Genomic DNA, 22,470 nt, shown 5'->3' on the forward strand with positions numbered 1-22,470 from the left:
CATTAACATTTTCAGCTAGATTGTAAACAAATGATAGTAACCTTATTATAGCTCTAAAATTTGAAAAAAAAAAAAAAAAAAAAAAAAAGCTGCAGGACCAGAGAATCTCAGATGACCTAGGAGACTGGAACCAGAGGCCCAAGAACAATGAGTTCTCTCCCTTCCTCTCTGATCTGTGCTATTCTTTGTGCAACTTCATGCTGGCCTACTGCAGGAAGGCTTTCTCCATACTGTAGGAACATGGCCTCAGGCTACTTACTAACTCAATAGGAAAAAGAGTTTTCTCCTCCAGCTTTAATCAAATGTGTAGGAAGGGACCCAGACTGTCCTTGGTTAGCTCACATGCCATCTCTTGGTCCAATCACTTTAGCAAAGGTAACATAGGATTATGATTAGCCCATTTTAGGTCATGTACCACACTTAAACTGGTTAAAGTGTCCAAAGAGGAAGTACCTTGGTTGATAGCATCCTTGTTACACTAGAGAAGTCAAAGAAACAGGATATTTTCTCAAATACATAAAACAATGTGTCCACTACTATTCTATTACTACTGCAATGTAACAAGACATCCCCAGGATGACTAGCCAAACAGTAGATTTTGGCCATGAGCAATTATTCTCTCCATATTTAGTCTGTAATGATAGAATAACAAGCCTTATTTCAAGCAGATCATGTCCTGTGGAGACCTGTGAGAAACTCTGGGCTGCAGCTCCTCTGGGTACTGACTCCATGATGGTAACGTAAAGGTGCAGCAGCTTCCAGAAACAACAGTTCTGACTCTCTCCTTTCCCTCAACAGCTTCTACTTCTCTCCAAACAGGCACATTGCTCAGTGAAATTCTTCTCCCAAAGGGAACTTCACAGGTAGTTCACCCTAGAAGTGGGCTGGGCTGGCAATAACAATGCTCCAGAACTCTTTTGATGGATTTGTTCAAAGTGCCCCAGGATTGGGTTAGGCAAAGCCTGCCCATGAAATACACCTGGTGTCACAACTTAGCTGCCTCTACAGCATTCTCTTACTGTGCCCTGAGAAAGGTACAGATTCAGCTTCTTCAAATCCTTAAATGCACCCAAAGGCTGCAGTGTTGGAAGCCATACTCCACAAAAAGAATGATATCTGCATCCAAGTTTCCAGAAGACTCTCCAAAAGCCAAATTTAGGTTTCATTTGTCTCCACATAGGCTTGCAGATTCTAATTTCCCAGCCCAAGATTAGTACATGTGATACATATCCGGAAGAGCATATTAGAAATTAATGACGTTCTGAACTTGAGGATATTTTTAAACATTCTATATCCTTTAAAATGTAAATATATTTAATAAACACTGAAGGCAGTATGAGTACTTTCAATTTATAGCCAAAGTATTTTTAAATAAAAACTACAAAAGGTGCCTTTCTGCTATTAATAATAATAACAACAAAACAATAGAGAGAAAGACACTGGGAAAACTGATGGCTACCTTAGGAGATGGTGACAGACTGTGCTTAACCCAAGGACAATGAAGGCCAACTATACATTCATTTCTTTGACGTATTCAGCAATGAGATCAGATAGTCAATTATTAGCAGTAGTGCTGAGACAAAAGGCCTTAAAATTTCTTTATGGTTATCAAGTTTTATTTGGCGTCCTGTTATCTCAAGTTGATTTTGTGTTGATTGCTTCTGACCTACTATTACTATTCTGGATACGCCAAATATCCATGAATTTCTAAAGAATTTCTTGATCAACATGATGGAGGAAACTTTCTCCAAGTGCCTCTTTGAATATAATTTTATTTCTAGCTTGCAAAATTGATGATAATAGATAGATCATCCTATAAAGAGGCAAATCTTTTCAATCCACCCTTTAATGATGCAGTGTGAAGAATGCATCTTGGCCTGCTAAAGACTTGTTCTTTTATTAACAGCAGTTAGATATTGTCATTAATACTCTATAATGTTAAAAGGGTTCACCATTACTATCCTTTTTATTTTTGAATAATCCATCTTAATCTTTTATCCTCTAGTGCTCCTTTGATATATTACCCACCTTTAATAAAGTTTCAAAAAGTGCTCTGATTTTTATGCTTATTTGGTGCTCCTTCATTAAGAAGGAATACAACACTAGTGCTATCTCATTGTAGTTGTGATTGTATTTCTCCCATGATGAGTAATGTTGAACATCTTTTCATTTGTTTGGCATTTGTATGTCTTCTTTGCCAAAGCATCTGTTCATATGTTTTGTTCAATTTTTTGTTGCATCTTTTTATTATTACTGAGTTTTGAGAGTTCCTGAGTTATCAAGGATACAAGTCTTTCATCAGATATGGAACTTAAAATATTTTCTCCCAGTCCATGACTTGTATTTTCACCCTCTTAACAGTGCCTTTGAAGAGAAGTTCTTAACTTTAATTAAATTATATTTTCATATTGATCATACTTTTAGTGGTGGACATGAGAAAGCATTGCCTAACCCCAGGTCACAAAGCTTTTTGCCTGTTTCATTTTACAAGTTCCAGTCTATTCATGTATATGATGCAAAGTAAGAATCAAAGCTCATTTCTTGCATATGGCTTTCCAATTCTTCTAGTAACAACTGTTGAAAATATAATCTTTCCTCCACTGAATTGCCTCTGCACCACTAAAAATTAGTACTTCGTTCTTGGGTAGACCTATTCTGGACTCCCTGTTCTGCTTTATTGACGGGTTTCTCTTTCTGGCAGTATCACACAGGCTTGCTTATGGTACCTTTGTAGTAAATCTCGAAGTCAGGCAGTATTAATCTTCAAATTTGTTCATCTTTTTCAAAATTGTTTGGGCTATTCTAGTACGTTTGTATTTCCATACAGATTTTAGAATCTGATTGTAAATTTATAGAATATTTTGACAGATTGCATAAAACTGTATTGGGAGATTGGGATTGGGAGGGAGATGGCCCATTTCTTCCATCTCATGAACACAGTATGACTCTCCATTTGTTCAAGGCTTCTTAATATTCTCTCACCAATGAGGTGTGAGCTTCGATGTATATGGCAAGGGCTGTAAAAGGATACAGGATGAAAACAACAACAAAAAAGGAGCACTAGGCACTCACCAGGGACATCAAGGACTTCCAGAGGGCCTGACAAACAAAGTGAGTCATAAAGGATGTGCAGAAATTTTCTAGTTGAACAAGATGTGGGAATGGGCCAAGCATGGCAGGCACTGCATAACACTGCCAGTGTTTGCACCTGTCTTCACATCCTATAACTGCTAGCCAATACTTGAATTACAATGAACTAAGAGGAAAAAGTCAGAGGTAGAATTAATTCAAAAAGAATAGAGTCGTGCCAGGTGAAGACCAGACAAAGTGAGTTATGTGAACTCTGGTTTCGTAAACGTTCAAATAAAGAAAAATAATAGGAGAATAAAGTCGTACATCCCATAGCAAAATGGGCATTTAAATCTCAAATGAAGTTGCACCCTTGAAGTCAGAACCATGTTCACATTGCAAGCGACAATTCAGTTTTAGCATCAACTTCTGCCACAGTGAATTAATGTTCTTAATTTGATCCCATACAGAGTTACAGCTCTAAATACCATCTATCTATAGGCTGTATCTTCCAAAATTATATCACTACCTTAGATTTCTATTCTGATCTCCAATTTGGTATATGTCCAATAGGCATCTCAAACAGAACGCTCTCAAAGAACTACTTTGGTTTTCTTCTCTACCTGCATCCCTCCGACCTGCCCTTCCCAAGACGTCTCTGTCTCCATAAACTGCAACCTCAGCCATTTGTTTGCTCAGCCATCTGGTCGCCATTGAGCCTTCTAATTTTCTTTGAGCAAATTTTCTACCTTCAGCATATACCCAGAATTTGGCCACATCTCACTGCCTCCACTCTACCGTACTGGGCCAAGTCAGTGTTGCTCCATACCTCCTTGTCCCTTGCCACCCCTGCAGTGTATTCATCAGATCATCCTCAGTGTGATCTATTTCAATATGCCATGTCATGTCTCTCTTCAAGTCAAAACTCTCCATTAGCTTCCATGATTCAGAGTAGTGTGTATATTTTATATATATAGAAATTATACCCTATACATGTGTAGTTGACCAAAGGTCCCCCCTATGCAGTCTGCTCCCCTCTGTCTACTTCACTTAGCTCTCTGAACTATGGCCTCCTGCTCCCCATCATTCACTCTGCTCTAAAGCTTCAGCCACACAGTCTTCTTAATGTTACTCCAACATGCTAAACATCTTTCCACCTTACTGGGTTTTTTTGGTCCTTCCCTTCTTCCCTTGTGTCTCAAAGGGAACTTTCTTGGCCTTGTCGAAAATTTAAATGTTTTGCTCACTCCTTATCTCCCTTCTTGGCTTTATTTATTTTTGTGAAATTCCTGACTTACCACATACTTTATTTATATATTTCTTGTTGGTCTCCCGACCACCACAACCACCCCCAGCTAGTATATAAGGGCATAGATCTCTTTTATTCACTGCTGTATCTCCAGTGCTCATGCCTCTGACGTACAGAAGCCACTTAACAAACATTACTTAACTTCAAAAAAATTTTATGCAGCTTTTCATGACACACTAGCCTTCGGAAAAGTACACGATTAAAATACAATTCCAGAATTCATTAAACAAATATTTATGGAGGCTTGAAACCAGCAGGGGGCAGCAAAGCGTCACCAGTTCAATAGGTGGCCACCATATGGGGTCAGCAATTCAGAAGGGACAGCAGAACGGTAGACCCAGATCATAGTGAGAGTCAGAGTTGAACAGAGGTCAGAGGGCTGGTTGGGACTATGTCCTTACCAGGAAGTAGGGAGAAAGGTAAGAAGAGAGAAAGAATTTTTCTAAGGAATGAGACCCCCCCACACACTAGGGCTCTATGGCATGAATGGCTGGGATGATAGGGAACCAGATCAGGGGTCAGAGAATTAGGCAGACTAGCCCAGAAAAGTCATGCAAACCTGTGGGTAGTGGCCCCAAGGGGTACCCCTCTGAAACACGTGCCAATTTATCTTCGTAGCCAGAACCTAGAGTCAAAATGTACGTACTGATCAAAAGACAGATGGAGAATTGTGCAGGTCCCAACACCTGTGGTACCTCTCCCCTGAGGGCCATGTTTCTTTTGAGTCTTTGAAATGTTTGACATCTAATATTTTGGTAAATAAAAACAATAATGCCAAGTGTTTGGGTCCACATTGCTGCAGAAGAAAACCAGATACAGGTGGCTTTGCACTATCAAAGCAACTTAAAATAATTGTAGCCACACATGGTCAGAAATATATGGGGGCTTTTCCCATTGTTCACTCAGACTCTTCATTTGCCCCACCCCCCACCCCCACCCGATAAATCACCATTTCTTGAAGCAGGGGAAAAAAAATCTACCATACTTCTGTCAACCCTCTGTGTCTATTCTCTTCAAGCCCTTTCCCAAGTTCCTTTGTCCTCATTTTCCATTCAGCATTCTTCTTGTTTGTTTTGCATGAGTGACTCTGTTTAATATGGTAACTTGAGCATTTGAAATGTGCCTAGTGTGACTGAGGAACTGAATTTTAAATCGTATTCCCTTTTAATCAAACTACATTTAAAAGCTCATACTTGATTCAGTTATTGGGGAACTTTTAACATACTTAAGTTTGGAATAACTTGAGTTACGTGAATCTACTTTTGACTGAAGGTGATATGGAATTCAAAAATATACATATTTCCGATGAAAACTTAACATCTGAACTGAGAGGTTCTGCAAGTATAAAACATAAACTGAAGTTGGAAGACCTAGTGCAAATATATATAAAGTATTGTATTAGTGATTTTCATACTGATTGGTGAAATGATAGTATTTTAAATATCTTGGGTCAATTAAAATATATTATAAAATTCATTTCCTCCACTTTTCTTAGTGTGGATGCTAGAAAAAACTTAAATTGCACCTAGGTCTTAGATTTTTATCACACCACTCCAGTATAAAGTCATAGTGCTGGAACTGTGGTCTGCATATCAGCAATAAAGTTGTCCTCTTTGAACTTCTAAGAACAGCAGGATGAAAATCTGAATTTAAAAAAAATTCCCAAGTGACTTACCCATTAAAACTTGAGATGCATTGATCTAGACTGCAGCCACCACCCATCACTCATCCACTCTTCCTCCTCATCTCTGGCCCACGGAAGCTGCTCAATCAGTACTACTTAATTTTAAGACAATTTTGCAGCTTCTCCTTACACTCTGGCCATTTCTTCCTTCAAATGGCCGATGTACCAGACCCTGGTCAAGCTATCTGTCAAACAGCACTGGTCTCAAGAAATTGTTGCCCCTACCTTCCTTGGCCTTCTCTGCCCTTCCACTACTCTCTATTCCCTCCACCTACTCTAATCATAGAAGCCTATCATGCTGGAACTATGTGAGGACTGTCAAAGGTTCATAGCCCTTAAAGCAGAGCCTGAGACAGGGATTTCTGGTCAAGTGATTCATTCACAGAGTGAGCTCAGATAAAAGTTGAGTATGAGAAGTAGAATAGGACAGGGTGGAAAATACACTGTCTTGTATGAATGGAGCTTTCTGTGATTTGTCTTGCATAACAGGCCACCTTGACTTTCAGGAATGCACACAGGCTAAAGAATGTAGTTTGTGAGACTTGTGCTGCCTAAGTGGCCTCGGGAGCTTGATTAGTTGACATTAGCTGGCTTCCAGGTGAGAATTTGCCCTTCTGATCTGGATGCCTAGATCTGTAAGTTCTGCCTTATATCCCCTCCAGCTCCAGCCTGGGCTGTCCGGAGGGGATGCAAACACACCTAGTCCAGTCTCCTTGGAAAATGCAAAGGCCTGGTAACAGGAATGCAGCTGGCTCCAAACTGCACATAGGCAAACAAATGTTTAATTTCAGACCCCATCCCTTGCTCTATAAATACAGCCCTCATGGCGATGGTCAGAGAAGTCTCACCTGAGTGGAGGCTGCTCCACCCAGGCCACTTCCTCAGCTGATGATCTAAGTCTGTCTTATTTTACTTTACTGCTTACCATTGCCCTCATCTATGTGCAGATTTCCTTTTTTTCTTTCAGTTTCTTTTTAATGTATGTATGTTTGTTCATTCATTCATTCATTTATTCATTCACGAGAGACACAGAGAGGCAGAAACATAGGCAGAGGGAGAAGCTGGCTCCTCACAGGGAGCCTAATATGGGACTCGATCCAAGACCCCAGGATCATGACCTGAGCCAAAGGTAGACGTTCAACTACTGAGCCACCCAGGTGCCTTTTTCTTTCTGTGTCTATTAGATTTTTATAATATCAATAAAGTGGTTTTTCTCTTTGAAACAGAGTACGGCTGCCACGAATCTTTTGTTTAGAACCAACACTAAGAAAGGAGACAAGAGTAATCCTGATCCTTTATGGATGGTCTGGAACCCAAATTGTCCTATAGCACTGTTCTCAGCTTCAGGCAAGGGTGATGCTTTTCTATCTTCAGGTGAGTCAGTCATTGGCTGAAGCCGTGGCTCAATGCACAGCCTCTAGGTTAGGTGGCTCCTTTTAGCTGAAATGTTCTCTGGAAGAGGGCAGCTATGAGCTGTTACCAGCTTACTCACAGCATTTGGGGGAAGGATACACTAAATGGAATTGGGTTGAGAACTGACAGTACCAGTTGTGGTCAAACCCATTGGGTGACAGATTTACTTGCTTTTCACATTTCGTTTACTCCATCTGAGCCTAGCTGCTCTAGGATTCTGGGAGGACACAATGAAATACATTCCCAGCTGTTGCTTGGTCTTGAGGCTAATACTCATACCTTCTGCCACCACCATCACCATTCTAAAATCCCTTCCTTTCAGGGAGCACTTTGGCTGGTCCTGGTGGCTTGCCTAGGAAGTTGGCCCAGACCTTTGTCCTTGAACGGGGAGAATCCTGGCTTCCAAGAAGCTGTCAGGCCGTGATGGCTACAGTGCTCATTTCCAATTACAACTGGGCATAGGGGTGTCAAAAGAAGCCCCAGTAGATCACCTGAATATAAACATACCCCATCATGTTCTCATTTTATAGTAGCATCTCTACTTCCTCATGATGGTCATGATCAATTATACTTACCAGCATAGCATGTCCTTTCTTCACTTGTCAACTATCATGGGGATCCCATTGTGTCAGAAGCTATAAATTGAAGTTTACGTGTCTCCTAGAATCTGTGCCTCCTAGGAACTAGGACCACTAAAACCCCACAAAGCCCAAAGATTATACCCTAAGTGAGTCACTGGAGTGGCTTTCACTTGAACCTCTTGGTTTCTGAATCCATGTTTTCTGTCTACTGGTGACACCAATGATTGAAGATAGAAACTGCATTCTGAGGACAGTAGGTCTTCCTGCCATGGTGATTCTCAAGCTGGTAACTCAGTTGTATCTTCAAGAAGCCATTTCTTTGCTTTACCCTGGGTCAGAAGGTGTGAAATTCCTAAAAAATATTACATATGTGGGAGATCCCTGAATCTTTGTGTAGTTTATCTCCATGGTAAGATAGGAATCTTAATGTGCTTGCCTCATGTTTATCAGATCTAATGAACATATCAAGATAGTGGACTAATGTAAAATTCAGCAGAGTGATCAGGGGATGGAGGTCTCTTCAAACTCTATTAGCAAGAGACCATAGGCCTGGGACGAGACCACATCTGTATTCTGTTCTCTGCCTCATGTGAATGCAAATAGCTTCTGGTCCTACTTCTGATGTGGGCCCTCCCAAAGGACGTGTTCATTAGATGGCTTTTCCATTTTTAAAAATAATGGAACCTTCCAAGCAGTCCCGCTTCTTTAAGCCATTTGATCCCTTCTTCTACAGTTTGCCACTACAGCTCAGCATCTCTACATTATCTCATGCATGTCATTCCAGAAATGTATTAGAACCATCACTTACCAATATTGCAAAGCGTTTAAATTCTAATGACAGCAGAGTGCTCTCATATCATCAAACTGTCTTTTACCCGGTTTTGGAGTCTTGCCCTCGAAATTCAACATTGGGATCCATTCTAAGGCATAATCTCCTGGTTTGGGTTAGCATATGTTGGTGCTAGGAGCTGCAGCACTTTTGACACATAATTTCTCTGGTTTCTTGACCATAACTAACACTTGCCCACTTAGAATATGATGATATTTTAGTTTCTGGTGGCCAGGAAAAAAATATAGGGCAGATTCTCAGAAGGACAAGGTTCTGTAAGGCATCTGTCTCCTTTGAAGCCTCTGCATTGTCTTCAACAAGTGGGCCTTTATCTTCAAACAAAAAAGGACTAAGCCAATCCTGCAGATTCAGACATTTTTTAAGAGAATTCAGGAGTTCACGTTTCTCAAAGGTTCTCATGTACATCTACCCCAATACCTGCTTCCCATGCCTCACGATCACATGCCTATCAGGGTACTGACTTTAATATAAAACACTTAAAAGGGGTAATAATTCAATCTTCTCTGGATTTCTACTACTCTTAGAATTAGGTTCTGAGCCATGTCAGCATGACATGTCCTGTGGCTATGGACTTTAAGAGCCTCTTTCAATGGTGCTGAGGAGGCCCACTGATCCTCATTCTTTGTTTTATGTTGTTGATTAATAAATACATTTTGTTATCTCTCAGACATTGATCGCCTCAGTAAGAGCAACCCAGTGTCAGTCCTTATAGTTCTCTCCCTAGAGAGAGAACTTTGCTCAATCCAGTGAACACTGCACCAGGTAATAGATCCTGTTTCAGCTGTATCCCATCCCACTTCACCATGTTGAACTAAGTAAAGTCTTAGCAATCACTCCACTGCCTCATGCTAGGGACTGTCAAACTCTACCTATGTCAGTGATCACATCCTCATTATTATCTAGCTACAAAATAATCCAGAATGAATGAGGGAAAGATTGAAATCCATTCTTAGAGTCTGGATTCCTAAAACCACTTCCTAGACTCATAAAATGTAAGAGCTCCAAGATGCTTGTCTTATACCATTTCCTTGGAAGTAGAGCCTGAGGGCAGGGATTTCTGTTCAAGTGATTCTTTTTTTTTTTTTTTTTTTTTTTAAGATTTTATTTATTTAGTCATGAGACACACACACAGAGAGAGAGAGAGAGAGGAGCAGAGGCACAGGCAAAGGGAGAACCAAGTTCCATGCTGGGAGACCAACATGGGACTTGATCCCAGGTCTCCAGTATCAAGCCCTAGGCCAAAGGTGGCGCTAAACTGCTGAGCCACCCGGGCTGCCCTGTTCAAGTGATTCTTAATGAGTACTTTGAGGAGAAGGAGGGAAAGAAGATAAGGCTTGTACAAATTGCACCAGAGAATTGATCCTCCCCTGAGGTTTGCCTGTCTGCCATATGCCAATTAGTCATTGGTGAAGGGTATGCTCTGCTGTGGGTCAGGGATTGGGGGGTGGTGGTTTACATAGCCTCCCAGGCAAGGTGGCTTCCATTTCCCTGAGGATTTTCCTTTAGTGAAGAAGGCATTGTGAGTTCTATTAACAGACACTGAGAACAGCTGACAGGTGAGTGGACCAGCCAGTAAAGGTGATCTGGGCAGGCACCAACAGCATCTACTACAAGGCCTTAAAAAGTACCTAACTCACTGATTTTTAAAATTGTTCCCTCTTTTATATCATATGCTACTTTAAGAAGCCATTGTATGTTGTGAATCCACCTCATGGAAAAATATACACACATTCTCATACTTGCATATACTGAAAGGAGGTTGACAGATAAGACTCAAAGAATTTATATGACTCACCCAGAATTTATGCTGCAAGTTAGAGCAGAATGAGATGGCCAGACAACCAAAGTTGTAAGCACCAAAACTTTTTCATGAAAAAATGTGTATGATGCATTGTACATAACTGAGGTATTAAAGCAGCAAGATAACTGAAAAGCTACCTATTGCATAAGTTCACAGATATGTTTAGTCCTACACAAGATCCTCAGTTTTTTGTATTTAAATGTTGCTGTTGTACCTTTAAAACAATCAGAAGGATTTATGTAGAAGGAGGGGTGTTGTACTAATGGGATTAGTGGAAAGGATAAAAATTAAAGTATAATCAGGGCTCTAAAGTGCCTTGTTTTTATAAAAAGCACAAATGTTAATGTTTTTTGCTTTCATCTTCATTAATACCTAAAGTAAGAATTAAAGTTTATGGGCTCAGGTATTTTAAGAATGCCTGTAAGTTTTATTGTATTTCCTGTTTTCTCATCAGTGGTGTTCTAGAATGTTAAAATGTAAGTACTGTTATAAGACAAGGAAGCTTTGGTTTTTATTAATTTATTTTTAAGGTAGGCTTAACCCTAACACAGAACCCAACACAGGACTTGATCTCACCACCTTGAGATCATTGACCTGAGCCAAAATCAAATGCTCCAAGGAAGCTTTTTTAAAGAACTTTTAAAACAGGTTTTATTCTGTGTTAGACTTTTTTTTTTTTTTTTTTTTTTTTAATAATGAAAGGCTATTGACTGGTCCTTTACAAATGGCTTTCGGGTGTTAGTTTGCTACTTTGGGAGTGAAAAAGGGAAGATAAAGAAAAAACATTATATTCCTAAAATATGGCTAATTTGACTGACAAATTGAGCTCTTCAGGATCTTAACATTTCTAGTGTGATATTTGACCTCAAGGTAAATAATTACCTATTTTTAATAGGTAATATGGATTTGAGAAGAGGTGACGGTTGTAGTTTCAGAAGGGTGGTTGAGACCCAAGGAAAAATAGTTCTAGTGCTAGCATTTAAAATTACAAGCTTTGGCTACCTATAAATACAGTATATTTGCATGCATATTATTCATACACACTTGACTCTTCTTGTCGTTTGTATCCTTACACACCTCAAGCCTGCCCTACCGTTTTTTGAAAGGACCTAGCAGATAGTAATATTTAAGGAATACACTCAATGTATGTTCTTTTATCTCCCAGCACAGAAAAGCATTTATTTTGTCCAATACTAGAAAACAATTGAATATAATTTATTTCATTAGTCTGAACCTGATAATTTCTTTTGTCTTTAATTCTTGTTGCGTTTGCAACATTTTCTGTTTGATTTCTTCAAATTCCCTGTTTTTGTTCACCTTAATTCCTCCTTGGGCTCTTTCTCAATTGCAAATAAAAATGCAGAAATGAAAAGTTTCTGTCCTAAGGACAGGCACGGTATTTATAAGGGAATTTCTCCTTACTGCCCTCTGCCTTAAGCAATGAGAACACCTGCAAAAAATTAACTTGAAACTAAAAAATCTCTGCCAGTCCTATTTCTAAAAGACTGAATCCAAACTCTGAATCCATTTAGAAATCAAAAGTCTAGCTCTAAAGAATTATTTAGAATGATTTTTTTTTGTAAACAACTTTCAAATAAATAACTAAAAAATAAAAATAAGCATTTTTTTAATCCTAAAAATATGCCTACTTCACTAAATGCAACTATTTACTAAATACCACTATGTTTTTTTTCTTGGAATTGGTTTATAATCCTGAGATTTAATAAATAAGCACTTAAAGATGTTGATTATATAGTAAACACTGATAATTGACTTAAGCAAATTTTAATTATTAGACACTTTTGATAAATAGCAATAATCTCATTCAAAAGAGATAATAATAAAGTCTTGCTGCCAGATGGAATATTACAATAAACGTAAGTCTCCAGACAAAATTTGCCCCAGCTCTAAATCCTTGAGAAAAAGTAGCCCCCCACCAAAAAAAAAAAAAAAAAAAAAAAAAGTGACAATGGAATAATAGCCTTATAAAGGAAGGAAATTATGATATATGCTATAACATGGATAAAGCTTGAGGACATTATGTTAAGTGAAATGAGCCAGTCATAAAGAGAAAAATACTGTATTACTCCACTTACACAAGATTCTCAGAGTAGTCAAAATTATAGAGATAAAAAATTGAATGGTGATTGCAAGGGACTGGGCAAGAAAGGGGATAATAGGGAGTTATTCAATGGGTTCAGTTTGGGAAAATGAGAAAGTTCTGGAAATGGATGGTGATGATGGTAGCACACTATTATGAATGTATTTACTGACACTGAACTGTCCACTTAAAAATCATTCAGGTGGTAAGGTTTGTTGTGTGTAATTTACAAGAATACAAAAAAAAAAAAGTGAGAAAGAAAAAAAGGTGACTAACCTATTGTGTAAACTCACTGACATCCTTGTCCTCTGTCCTTTAAAGCACTTCGTAAGAAAGATTCACCCACGGCAGAGGCAGTAATATTCTAGTTATAGGATTCTGTCAACTTTCTGGTAAGCTCAGATAACATACATCTCCAGAAGTGTCTATGCACCTGACCCAGTGGAGTCCAGAGGTTTCGGCTTAAGCTACTCTCAACAGCATAGTCTTCTGGGATTGGAAGATTTTTATTACCTATTCATGCAAGCATGGGAGAAACTGTGAAGGGGTTTCTTTGTTTCTTGTTTTGTTGTTGTTGTTGTTTTGCCAGTCTGTATACTGGGAACACCATTTTGACAACATGAATAAAGAATCATTTCTAACATTCGTGTACTAATTATCAAAATTTTTGGTGTGGGTCACTGATAAAGCTAGTCCTTCTGATTGATTTTTCAAACATCTCATGGATATGGATTCCTTATTAATTTTCTCAGCCATTAACCAATTGTCCTGGAGTATAGATTAAAAATAGTATGCATATTTATCACACTGTTTCTCTACTTGGAGATTAATAGCCTTACTAGTCACTTGATTGCCCTTCATTAACTCTTTTCAAATAAAATAGGTTGTGATGTAGCGAAGCATTTTCTGGGCATAAATTGTCTAAATTCCTTACAACCTCTCCAAATAATTCAACCCCTCCACCCCTCTTTAATTTCCCAGATTTCTTATGTTCCCCTCCAGTCTAATCTGTGAGTATTTTAGTGAATAGCCTCTGCATCAAATCCAATCTTATGTTCCTCTCAATACTATCCTCTTCCCAGGGGTGGCATTGAGACATTAAGAGCCTTATTTTCCTTCTATATAATAGGAATGAGAACATGTTGTAAGTATCTCACATAAAAATACTCATTATAATTCACAGTCTCCCACTACCCTAGGAGAATGGGCCCTAGAACCTGCAGGGTTCTTTGCTGGTGAGCTCTGTGAGGTGTGAAAAGTTAGAGCTAGAAACTAGAAAAACACTAAATTGCTCTATAGAAGAAACATCAAGAAGCAGAGATAGAAATTCCTGAGGACAAAAGGGCTAAGAGCACAGAAACCAGGAGGTCTGAGCTCAGAGACCTGTAAGATGCGAGTATACAAAGATGAGTCTAGTGAGGGTGTGGCCAGAAGCAGGGACTTGGCAAGGGACAGCAGAGTGAGATTTTGAAAGAGGTATTCTGGGTGGGAGTGGGGTGCAGTGTGATCCTGCTGGGATCCACAAAACTGCAAAGATTGCAATATGCTTGGTGAGATTTGATTTCTTGTGGAAATAGAGGAAAGAGCTGACTGAGAAGAAGGTGGACAGCTGACCTCTGGGTTATGTAGAGATGCATAAAATGCCTTTGAATTCGGCTGTGTGTGTGAAGGATTGGAATTGGGAATATCATGTAGGACAATGGAAGAGATGGCGCCACGTTCTGATAACTTTATACTAAATACCAGAGCAGACACACAAGGAATCAATAAAAGAAAGAGCCTAGATTTACCAAAAAGCACTCAACATGCATGGTTACCATGTAACATTCTTCATTTAGTCATTTTTCAGGTAAACACTCAAAGCATTCAGTACCTTAATGTATTCATTTTTCTCTACTTTTTTAGCTACCCAATTCTAACTTTTCAGTCGACCATATCAAAAGTACACAGCAGAAATAGGAAAGACACATATACCAAGAAGGAAGAAAATAAGAAGACACAGGGGCGGCCAAAAATGTAAAATATATGCTAATAGCCCAGAGAACAGTCACAGCTTGGAGAGTGCTAATTCAAGTTACAGTCAGTATCCACTTAGGATCCAAGGTTTCTAAACTGAGCTCTTGGTGAGGATTTAGCACTGTCTGGTTTAATAGGCACCAAATTGGAGAAATACATGGAAAGCACATTACCAAATTTCAGAGGGCTCAGAAATAAAACCCCTAGAATAGCATCACAATTTTTGGAACTTTGGGAGATACGTGTCCTAGAACAAAACAATGTGATGATGAGAAGCTATATAGTTTGCTCATTAAATGGAGACCTGTCTTTTGAGCTCTAGATCCACACTTCCATCTGTCTTCTTGACTTCTCTTCTTTGATATCTTTATGGGAAATCTCAGGGTTTCATAGAACCAAATTCATGATCTTTCTTTCTAAAACATGTTTCTCTTAAAGGATTCTACATTTAATTTGAATGCTACTACCAATGAGCCAAGTATGCAAACCAGAAATAGAGTGCACTGCCATAGGCACCAACTCTCTCTTTTGTGACAATTTCACCTCAAGATCTTTCAAAGAGGAAAGTCACTCTATTTCTTCCATAATCCCAACATCTTTACTCAGGGATACTACAGTAGACCCCTAACTGGTTTTCTTGAGTCTATTCTTAATTCCCTCCAATTTATTCTGCACACTGTCGCCAGACTGGCATTTTCAAAACACATTACCTGACCATTCACACAGCTGCTTGAACTCCTCAGTGGATTCTCACTGCTTTGAAAATAAAGAACAAAACTTTGACCATAGCCAGTGAAGAAGCCGTGCATGATCTAGTTGTTTTTCATTTTGATAGCCTCGTTATACCTTGCACTTTTATTCTTTGGCTCTGTATCAGCCTTAAGGGCTTCTTTCCAGTTTCTTGAAATAACAATTCATGGTTCATCCCCAGAGCCTTTACACACTCTTTCCTTCTTCTGGAATGTTTTAAATTTCCCATTTCACCAAATTGCCCACGCCCCTCCCCACGCCCCCCACCCCCGCCACATTTATCTTATTTATCATTTTCTCAGAGAAGCTGCCATGAGCACCACACTTAGCCAAATTCTCCAGGTACAGTCTCTCATACTACCTTGTACCTTCCTTACATAGCACTCAGCATAATAATTTGATTTTTATTTCTGTGACTATTTGTTTCCTACATTTGGCTAAAACTCCCAGAGGAGAAGAAACCATTCTTCATTGTATTGACCATTGGATTCCCAGTAAGTAGCATGATATTTAACACAGTAGGTGCCTATTAAATATACAGTGAATGAAAAAAAAGGATAAAAGTTGATAGTTATAAATGTATAACCCTGTGTTCTGTTCTAAAGTCTTAAAAGATTGAATTTGAGTTTACAACAAACATGAGTTATTAAGAAAGAGTATGGCTACGACCTTTGACTACACTGATGGGCATATACCGCAGTGGTAAAGGAAGATAAGAGGGTCTCTGTACTCTGCACGCCCAGGCTACGTGTGTAGTAACGGGCCTTTGTACTGGCTGTTCCTGGAGTATGTGTGCCCTCGTGTAGGCACATGGCTCACCTTTATCTCTTTCACATCTGCTCAGTTATCCCTGCATCAGTCAAGGTCCCAACAGGAAGCAGCTACTTGGAAACAAGATACTTCAAGGGAGGTGTATGACCTGTAACCCCCCCCCCACCCTCAGAACGTTTTGTTTGCCTTCCCTGCTTTATTTTTCTCCATAGGGCATCTTACTTTCTGACATACTAGTAGGTTTTACTTACTTATATGTTGTTGTTCCTTGTGAGATTGGAAGCTCCCCAGGGGAAGGACATTTTATCTGTTTGGTTGGCTTGCTATTTCTTCTCGCTATAGGTATACACAGGAGAGATTCTCAATTAAAAAAAAAAATCTCTGAAGTGAATGAATGCTCTAAATTCTGGGCTCAACATTTTTAAGAAGGGCATCAAATATTAGAGGAGAGCACTAGGATAATGAAGTGTCCAGCCTGCATGTGCCATAAGTAGCTGAAGGGCCTGATCACACTTAGCCTAAAAATGAAAAAGCAATGGATTGCCTTGAGTTTTTAAAGGTTAACCCTTTGAAACAGACACGCTGTTACTATGTTCCAGCAACAGATAGAATTAAAGGCAGTAGAGCAAATGGTATTAAGAGGATGTCAGGGGAGGGAGGGGCAAGACGGTGGAAGAGTAGGGTCCCCAAGTCACCTGTCCCCACCGAATTACCTAGATAACCTTCAAATCATCCTGAAAATCTACGCATTCGGCCTGAGGTTTAAAGAGAGAACACCTGGAATGCTACAGTGAGAAGAGTTCGAGCGTCTATCAAGGTAGGAAGACGGGGGGGGGGGGGGGGGGGGGGCGGGGATAAAGAAACAAAAGGCCTCCAAGGGGGAGGGGCCCCGCGAGGAGCCGGGCTGAGGCCGGGGCGAGTGTCCCCAGGACAGGAGAGCCCCGACCCGGAGGAGCAGGAGCTGCACCGACCTTCCCGGGCGGAAAGGGGCTCGCAGGGAGGTGGAGCAGGACCCAGGAGGGCGGGGATGCCCTCGGGCTCCCGGGGACACTAACAGACACCTGCGCCCCGGGAGAGTGCGCCGAGCTCCCTAAGGGCTGCAGCACGCACGGCGGGTCCCGGAGCAGCTCGGAGGGGCTCGGGGGCGGCTCCGCGGAGGGGGCTGCGGGGCGGGAGCGCGAATCCAACAGCGCAGACCGGGAGCACAGGGCGCCGAGACAGAGCCCAGGATCCGGCCTCCCCCCGGGACAGGCAGAGGCCGGGAGGGCCCAGGACAGCGAGGACGCTCCTGCCCCAAGCTGAGCGGATCAGCGGCCCCGCCCCGGAGCCTCCAGGCCCTGCAGACGGAGAGCTCAGGCAGTTCCTGCGGGGGCTGAATCCAGGGCTCCAGAGCTGCCCCGCCACTGGGGCTGTTCCTCCTGCGGCCTCACGGGGTAAACAACCCCCACTGAGCCCTGCACCAGGCAGGGGGCACAGCAGCTCCCCCAAGTGCTAACACCTGAAAATCAGCACAACAGGCCCCTCCCCCAGAAGACCAGCTAGACGGACAAGGTCCAGGGCAAGTCAAGGGACTTAAAGTACACAGAATCAGAAGATACTCCCCCACTCCCCCGTGGTTTTTTTTTTTTTTTTCTTTTTGATTTCTGATTGCTTCCCCCACCCTTTTTTCCTTTCTTTCTTTTCTTTCTCTTTTTTCCTTTTTTTCTTCCTTTTTTCTTTTTTCTTTTTCTCTTTTCTTTCCTTCTCTCTCTCTCTTTTTCTCCTTTTCCCAATACAACTTGTTTTTGGCCACTCTGCACTGAGCAAAATGACTAGAAGGAAAACCTCATCTCAAAAGAAAGAAACAGTCCTCTCTCCCACAGAGTTACAAAATCTGGATTACAATTCAATGTCAGAAAGCCAATTCAGAAGCACTATTATACAGCTACTGGTGACTCTAGAAAAAAGCATAAAGGACTCAAGAGACTTCATGACTGCAGAATTTAGATCCAATCAGGCAGAAATTAAAAATCAATTGAATGAGATGCAATCCAAACTAGAAGTCCTAACGATGAGGGTTAACGAGGTGGAAGAACGGGTGAGTGACATAGAAGACAAGTTGATGGCAAAGAGGGAAACTGAGGAAAAAAGAGACAGACAAAAGACCATGAAGATAGATTAAGGGAAATTAACGAGAGCCTGAGGAAGAAAAACCTACGTTTAATTGGGGTTCCCGAGGGTGCCAAAAGGGACAGAGGGCCAGAATATGTATTTGAACAAATCATAGCTGAAAACTTTCTTAATCTGGGAAGGGAAACAGGCATTCAGATCCAGGAAATAGAGAGATTCCCCCCCCTAAAATCAATAAAAACCGTTCAACACCTCGACATTTAATAGTGAAGCTTGCAAATTCCAAAGATAAAGAGAAGATCCTTAAAGCAGCAAGAGACAAGAAATCCCTGACTTTTATGGGGAGGAGTATTAGGGTAACAGCAGACCTCTCCACAGAGACCTGGAAGGCCAGAAAGGGCTGGCAGGATATATTCAGGGTCCTAAATGAGAAGAACATGCAACCAAGAATACTTTATCCAGCAAGGCTCTCATTCAAAATGGAAGGAGAGATAAAGAGCTTCCAAGACAGGCAGGAACTGAAGGAATATGTGACCTCCAAACCAGCTCTGCAAGAAATTTTAAGGGGGACTCTTAAAATTCCCCTTTAAGAAGAAGTTCAGTGGAACATTCCACAAAAACAAGGACTGAATAGATATCATGATGACCCTAAACTCATATCTGTCAATAGTAACTCTGAATGTGAATGGGCTTAATGACCCCATCAAAAGGCACAGGGTTTCATACTGGATAAAAAAACAGGACCCATCTATTTGCTGTCTACAAGAGACTCATTTTAGACAGAAGGACACCTACAGCCTGAAAATAAAAGGTTGGAGAACCATTTACCATTCAAATGGTCCTCAAAAGAAAGCAGGGGTAGCCATCCTTATATCTGATAAACTAAAATTTACCCCGAAGACTGTAGTGAGAGATGAAGAGGGACACTATATCATACTTAGAGGATCTATCCAACAAGAGGACTTAACAATCCTCAATATATATGCCCCGAATTAATAACCAAAGTAAGAAATACTTAGATAATAATACACTTATACTTGGTGACTTCAATCTAGCTCTTTCTACCCTTGATAGGTCTTCTAAGCACAACATCTCCAAAGAAACAAGAGCTTTAAATGATACACTGGACCAGATGGATTTCACAGATATCTACAGAACTTTATATCCAAACTCAACTGAATACACATTCTTCTCAAGTGCACATGGAACTTTCTCCAGAATAGACCACATACTGGGTCACAAATCGGGTCTGAACTGATACCAAAAGATTGGGATCGTCACCTGCATATTCTCAGACCATAATGCCTTGAAATTAGAACTAAATCACAACAAGGAGTTTGGAAGGACCTCAAACACGTGGAGGTTAAGGACCATCCTGCTAAAAGATGAAAGGGTCAACCAGGAAATTAAGAAAGAATTAAAGAGATTCATGGAAACTAATGAGAATGAAGATACAACCATTCAAAATCTTTGGGTTGCAGCAAAAGCAGTCCTAAGGGGGAAATACATCGCAATACAAGCATCCATTCAAAAACTGGAAAGAACTCAAATACAAAAGCTAACCTTACACATAAAGGAGCTAGAGAAAAAACAGCAGATAGATCCTACACCCAGCAGAAGAAAAGAGTTAATTAAAATTCGAGCAGAACTCAACGAAATTGAGACCAGAAGAACTGTGGAACAGATTAACAGAACCAGGTGTTGGTTCTTTGAAAGAATTAATAAGATAGATAAACCATTAGCCAGCCTTATTAAAAAGAAGAGAGAGAAGACTCAAATTAATAAAATCATGAATGAGAAAGGAGAGATCACTACCAACACCAAGGAAATACAAACGATTTTAAAAACATATTATGAACAGCTATATGCCAATAAATTAGGCAATCTAGAAGAAATGGACGCATTCCTGGAAAGCCACAAATTACCAAAACTGGAACAGAAAGAAATAGAAAACCTGAACAGGCCAATAACCAGGGAGGAAATTGAAGCAGTCATCAAAAACCTCCCAAGACACAAGAGTCCAGGGCCAGATGGCTTCCCAGGGGAATTTTATCAAACGTTTAAAGAAGAAACCATACCTATTCTCCTAAAGCTGTTTGGAAAGATAGAAAGAGATGGAGTACTTCCAAATTCGTTCTATGAGGCCAGCATCACCAGCATCATTAAATTTTGGTTTAATTCCAAAACCAGACAAAGACCTCACCAAAAGGGAGAATTACAGACCAATATCCCTGATGAACATGGATGCAAAAATTCTCAACAAGATACTAGCCAATCGGATCCAAAAGTACATTAAGAAAATTATTCACCATGACCAAGTAGGATTTATCCCCGGGACACAAGGCTGGTTCAACAGTCGTAAAACAATCAATGTGATTCATCATATTAGCAAGAGAAAAACCAAGAACCATATGATCCTCTCATTGGATGCAGAGAAAGCATTTGACAAAATACAGCATCCATTCCTGATCAAAACTCTTCAGAGTGTAGGGATAGAGGGAACATTCCTCGACATCTTAAAAGCCATCTATGAAAAGCCCACAGCAAATATCATTCTCAATGGGGAAGCACTGGGAGCCTTTCCCCTAAGATCAGGAACAAGACAGGGATGTCCACTCTCACCACTGCTGTTCAACATAGTACTGGAAGTCCTAGCCTCAGCAATCAGACAACAAAAAGACATTAAAGGCATTCAAATTGGCAAAGAAGAAGTCAAACTCTCCCTCTTCGCCGATGACATGATACTCTACATAGAAAACCCAAAAGCCTCCTCCCCAAGATTGCTAGAACTCATACAAGAGGATGTCAGATGATAAAGAATATTTGATTCATTAGAACTATCTACTAAAAAGACAAGGACAGTTTTGTTTTGTTCACAAGTAGATTGCTCATCATTGGAAGAGCCCTAACAGAACTGAATGGCTTTCATCCAGGATATAATGGAAGCAATGGCTGAATTGAATGGAAAATTTAACTAAATTTCCCATTGCAGTGCACCAGATATACATTCTGGTTGAACAGCTGAACTGATATAAACATATCAATATTTGGCCAAAGTCAAGGCCAAACCTCAAAATCACCATCATAGAATGACTTCTTGAGTAACAGAATAAAGCTTAAAAAGTATTTAAAAATATTCCTGCAATGTTGGTTTCAAATTATATTAATAACTTTAAAAGTTTAGTATTAAAATCATCATGGCTTAGTTCTCAGCTGCTAGGTGCTCATTACAGTACACATTTGTGATTCTGAGTGCTCGAGATTGGTAAAGATGCCAGACATGTTTCAGCTAGCGCTGTCAGTACCAGATACTGCCATTATGTCATTAATCTTTCCTTTTTCTCTGACAATAAGCAACCAAAGTTATCCATTCTTAAGTCTCCTAACCTGTGCCCTGTTAATGCTCTGGACCCAAAGATTCTTGGATGCGCTTATGCTGACATTCCCAAACATGGAAGCCTCATTCCCTGACTGAATAAAATGCTTCCTGGGAGCAACTCTATTAACTTTTGTTTTGTTTTCTCTTTCATGTACTCATTGCTTCACAAAATCACTTCAGAGGATTTTTTTCCATTAAATTTTGGATATAGTAACATAGCAAAACAGTAATGTAATTGGTTTTTAACATAAAGATGATGTCTGTGTTACACAAATGACACTCTAGTCAGCATTTGGCTTTTTAGGCCCTCGGAAGACTAAGGCTGAAGCTAAGGCCAAGGAGGGGTTTGTGCCATAGCTAATGCCACTCGCTGCATATGGATAAACCCCACAGAAGTAATTTCCGCCTCATGACCCTGACTGGAGAAGGCAGGGCTAAACTATCCTTAATATTCAGAGTGCCTTCCAGTCCTACAATTCTAGGATTCTGTTATTTTATAGATAAGGAAACTGAGGTTCAGGCAGATTAAGTGGTTTGGCCAGAAGCAGCACAGACAGTGAACGAGCCAGGCTTAGCTCTTGCATCACAGTGGCATTCATTCTCTTGCATGGTGCATTATTTCAAAGGATAAAACTGT

At 40.2% G+C, this 22,470-nt stretch overlaps 2 long non-coding RNA genes across 5 annotated transcripts in view; one reads left to right on the forward strand and one right to left on the reverse strand.

Annotated features, from left to right (window-relative positions):
• The window catches only part of LOC106557920, a 69,620-nt gene extending 56,230 nt beyond the window's left edge, over nucleotides 1–13,390 (forward strand). For all 4 annotated transcript variants that reach the window (XR_005355608.1, XR_005355607.1, XR_005355605.1 and 1 more), the window contains one exon: nucleotides 13,130–13,390. This is a non-coding gene — a long non-coding RNA (uncharacterized LOC106557920). The remainder of the gene's footprint in view (nucleotides 1–13,129) is intronic.
• Nucleotides 1–17,119, reverse strand: part of LOC111092367 — a 59,746-nt gene extending 42,627 nt beyond the window's left edge. Inside the window, exons 1-2 of the long non-coding RNA XR_005355604.1 lie at nucleotides 17,059–17,119; nucleotides 16,597–16,681 (exon numbers count right to left, since the gene is read on the reverse strand). This is a non-coding gene — a long non-coding RNA (uncharacterized LOC111092367). The remainder of the gene's footprint in view (nucleotides 1–16,596; nucleotides 16,682–17,058) is intronic.
• Nucleotides 17,120–22,470: the final 5,351 nt, after the last annotated feature.

The sequence above is a fragment of the Canis lupus genome, chromosome 2 (assembly GCF_011100685.1).
Source record: "Canis lupus familiaris isolate Mischka breed German Shepherd chromosome 2, alternate assembly UU_Cfam_GSD_1.0, whole genome shotgun sequence".
Classification (NCBI taxonomy): Eukaryota; Metazoa; Chordata; class Mammalia; order Carnivora; family Canidae; genus Canis; species Canis lupus.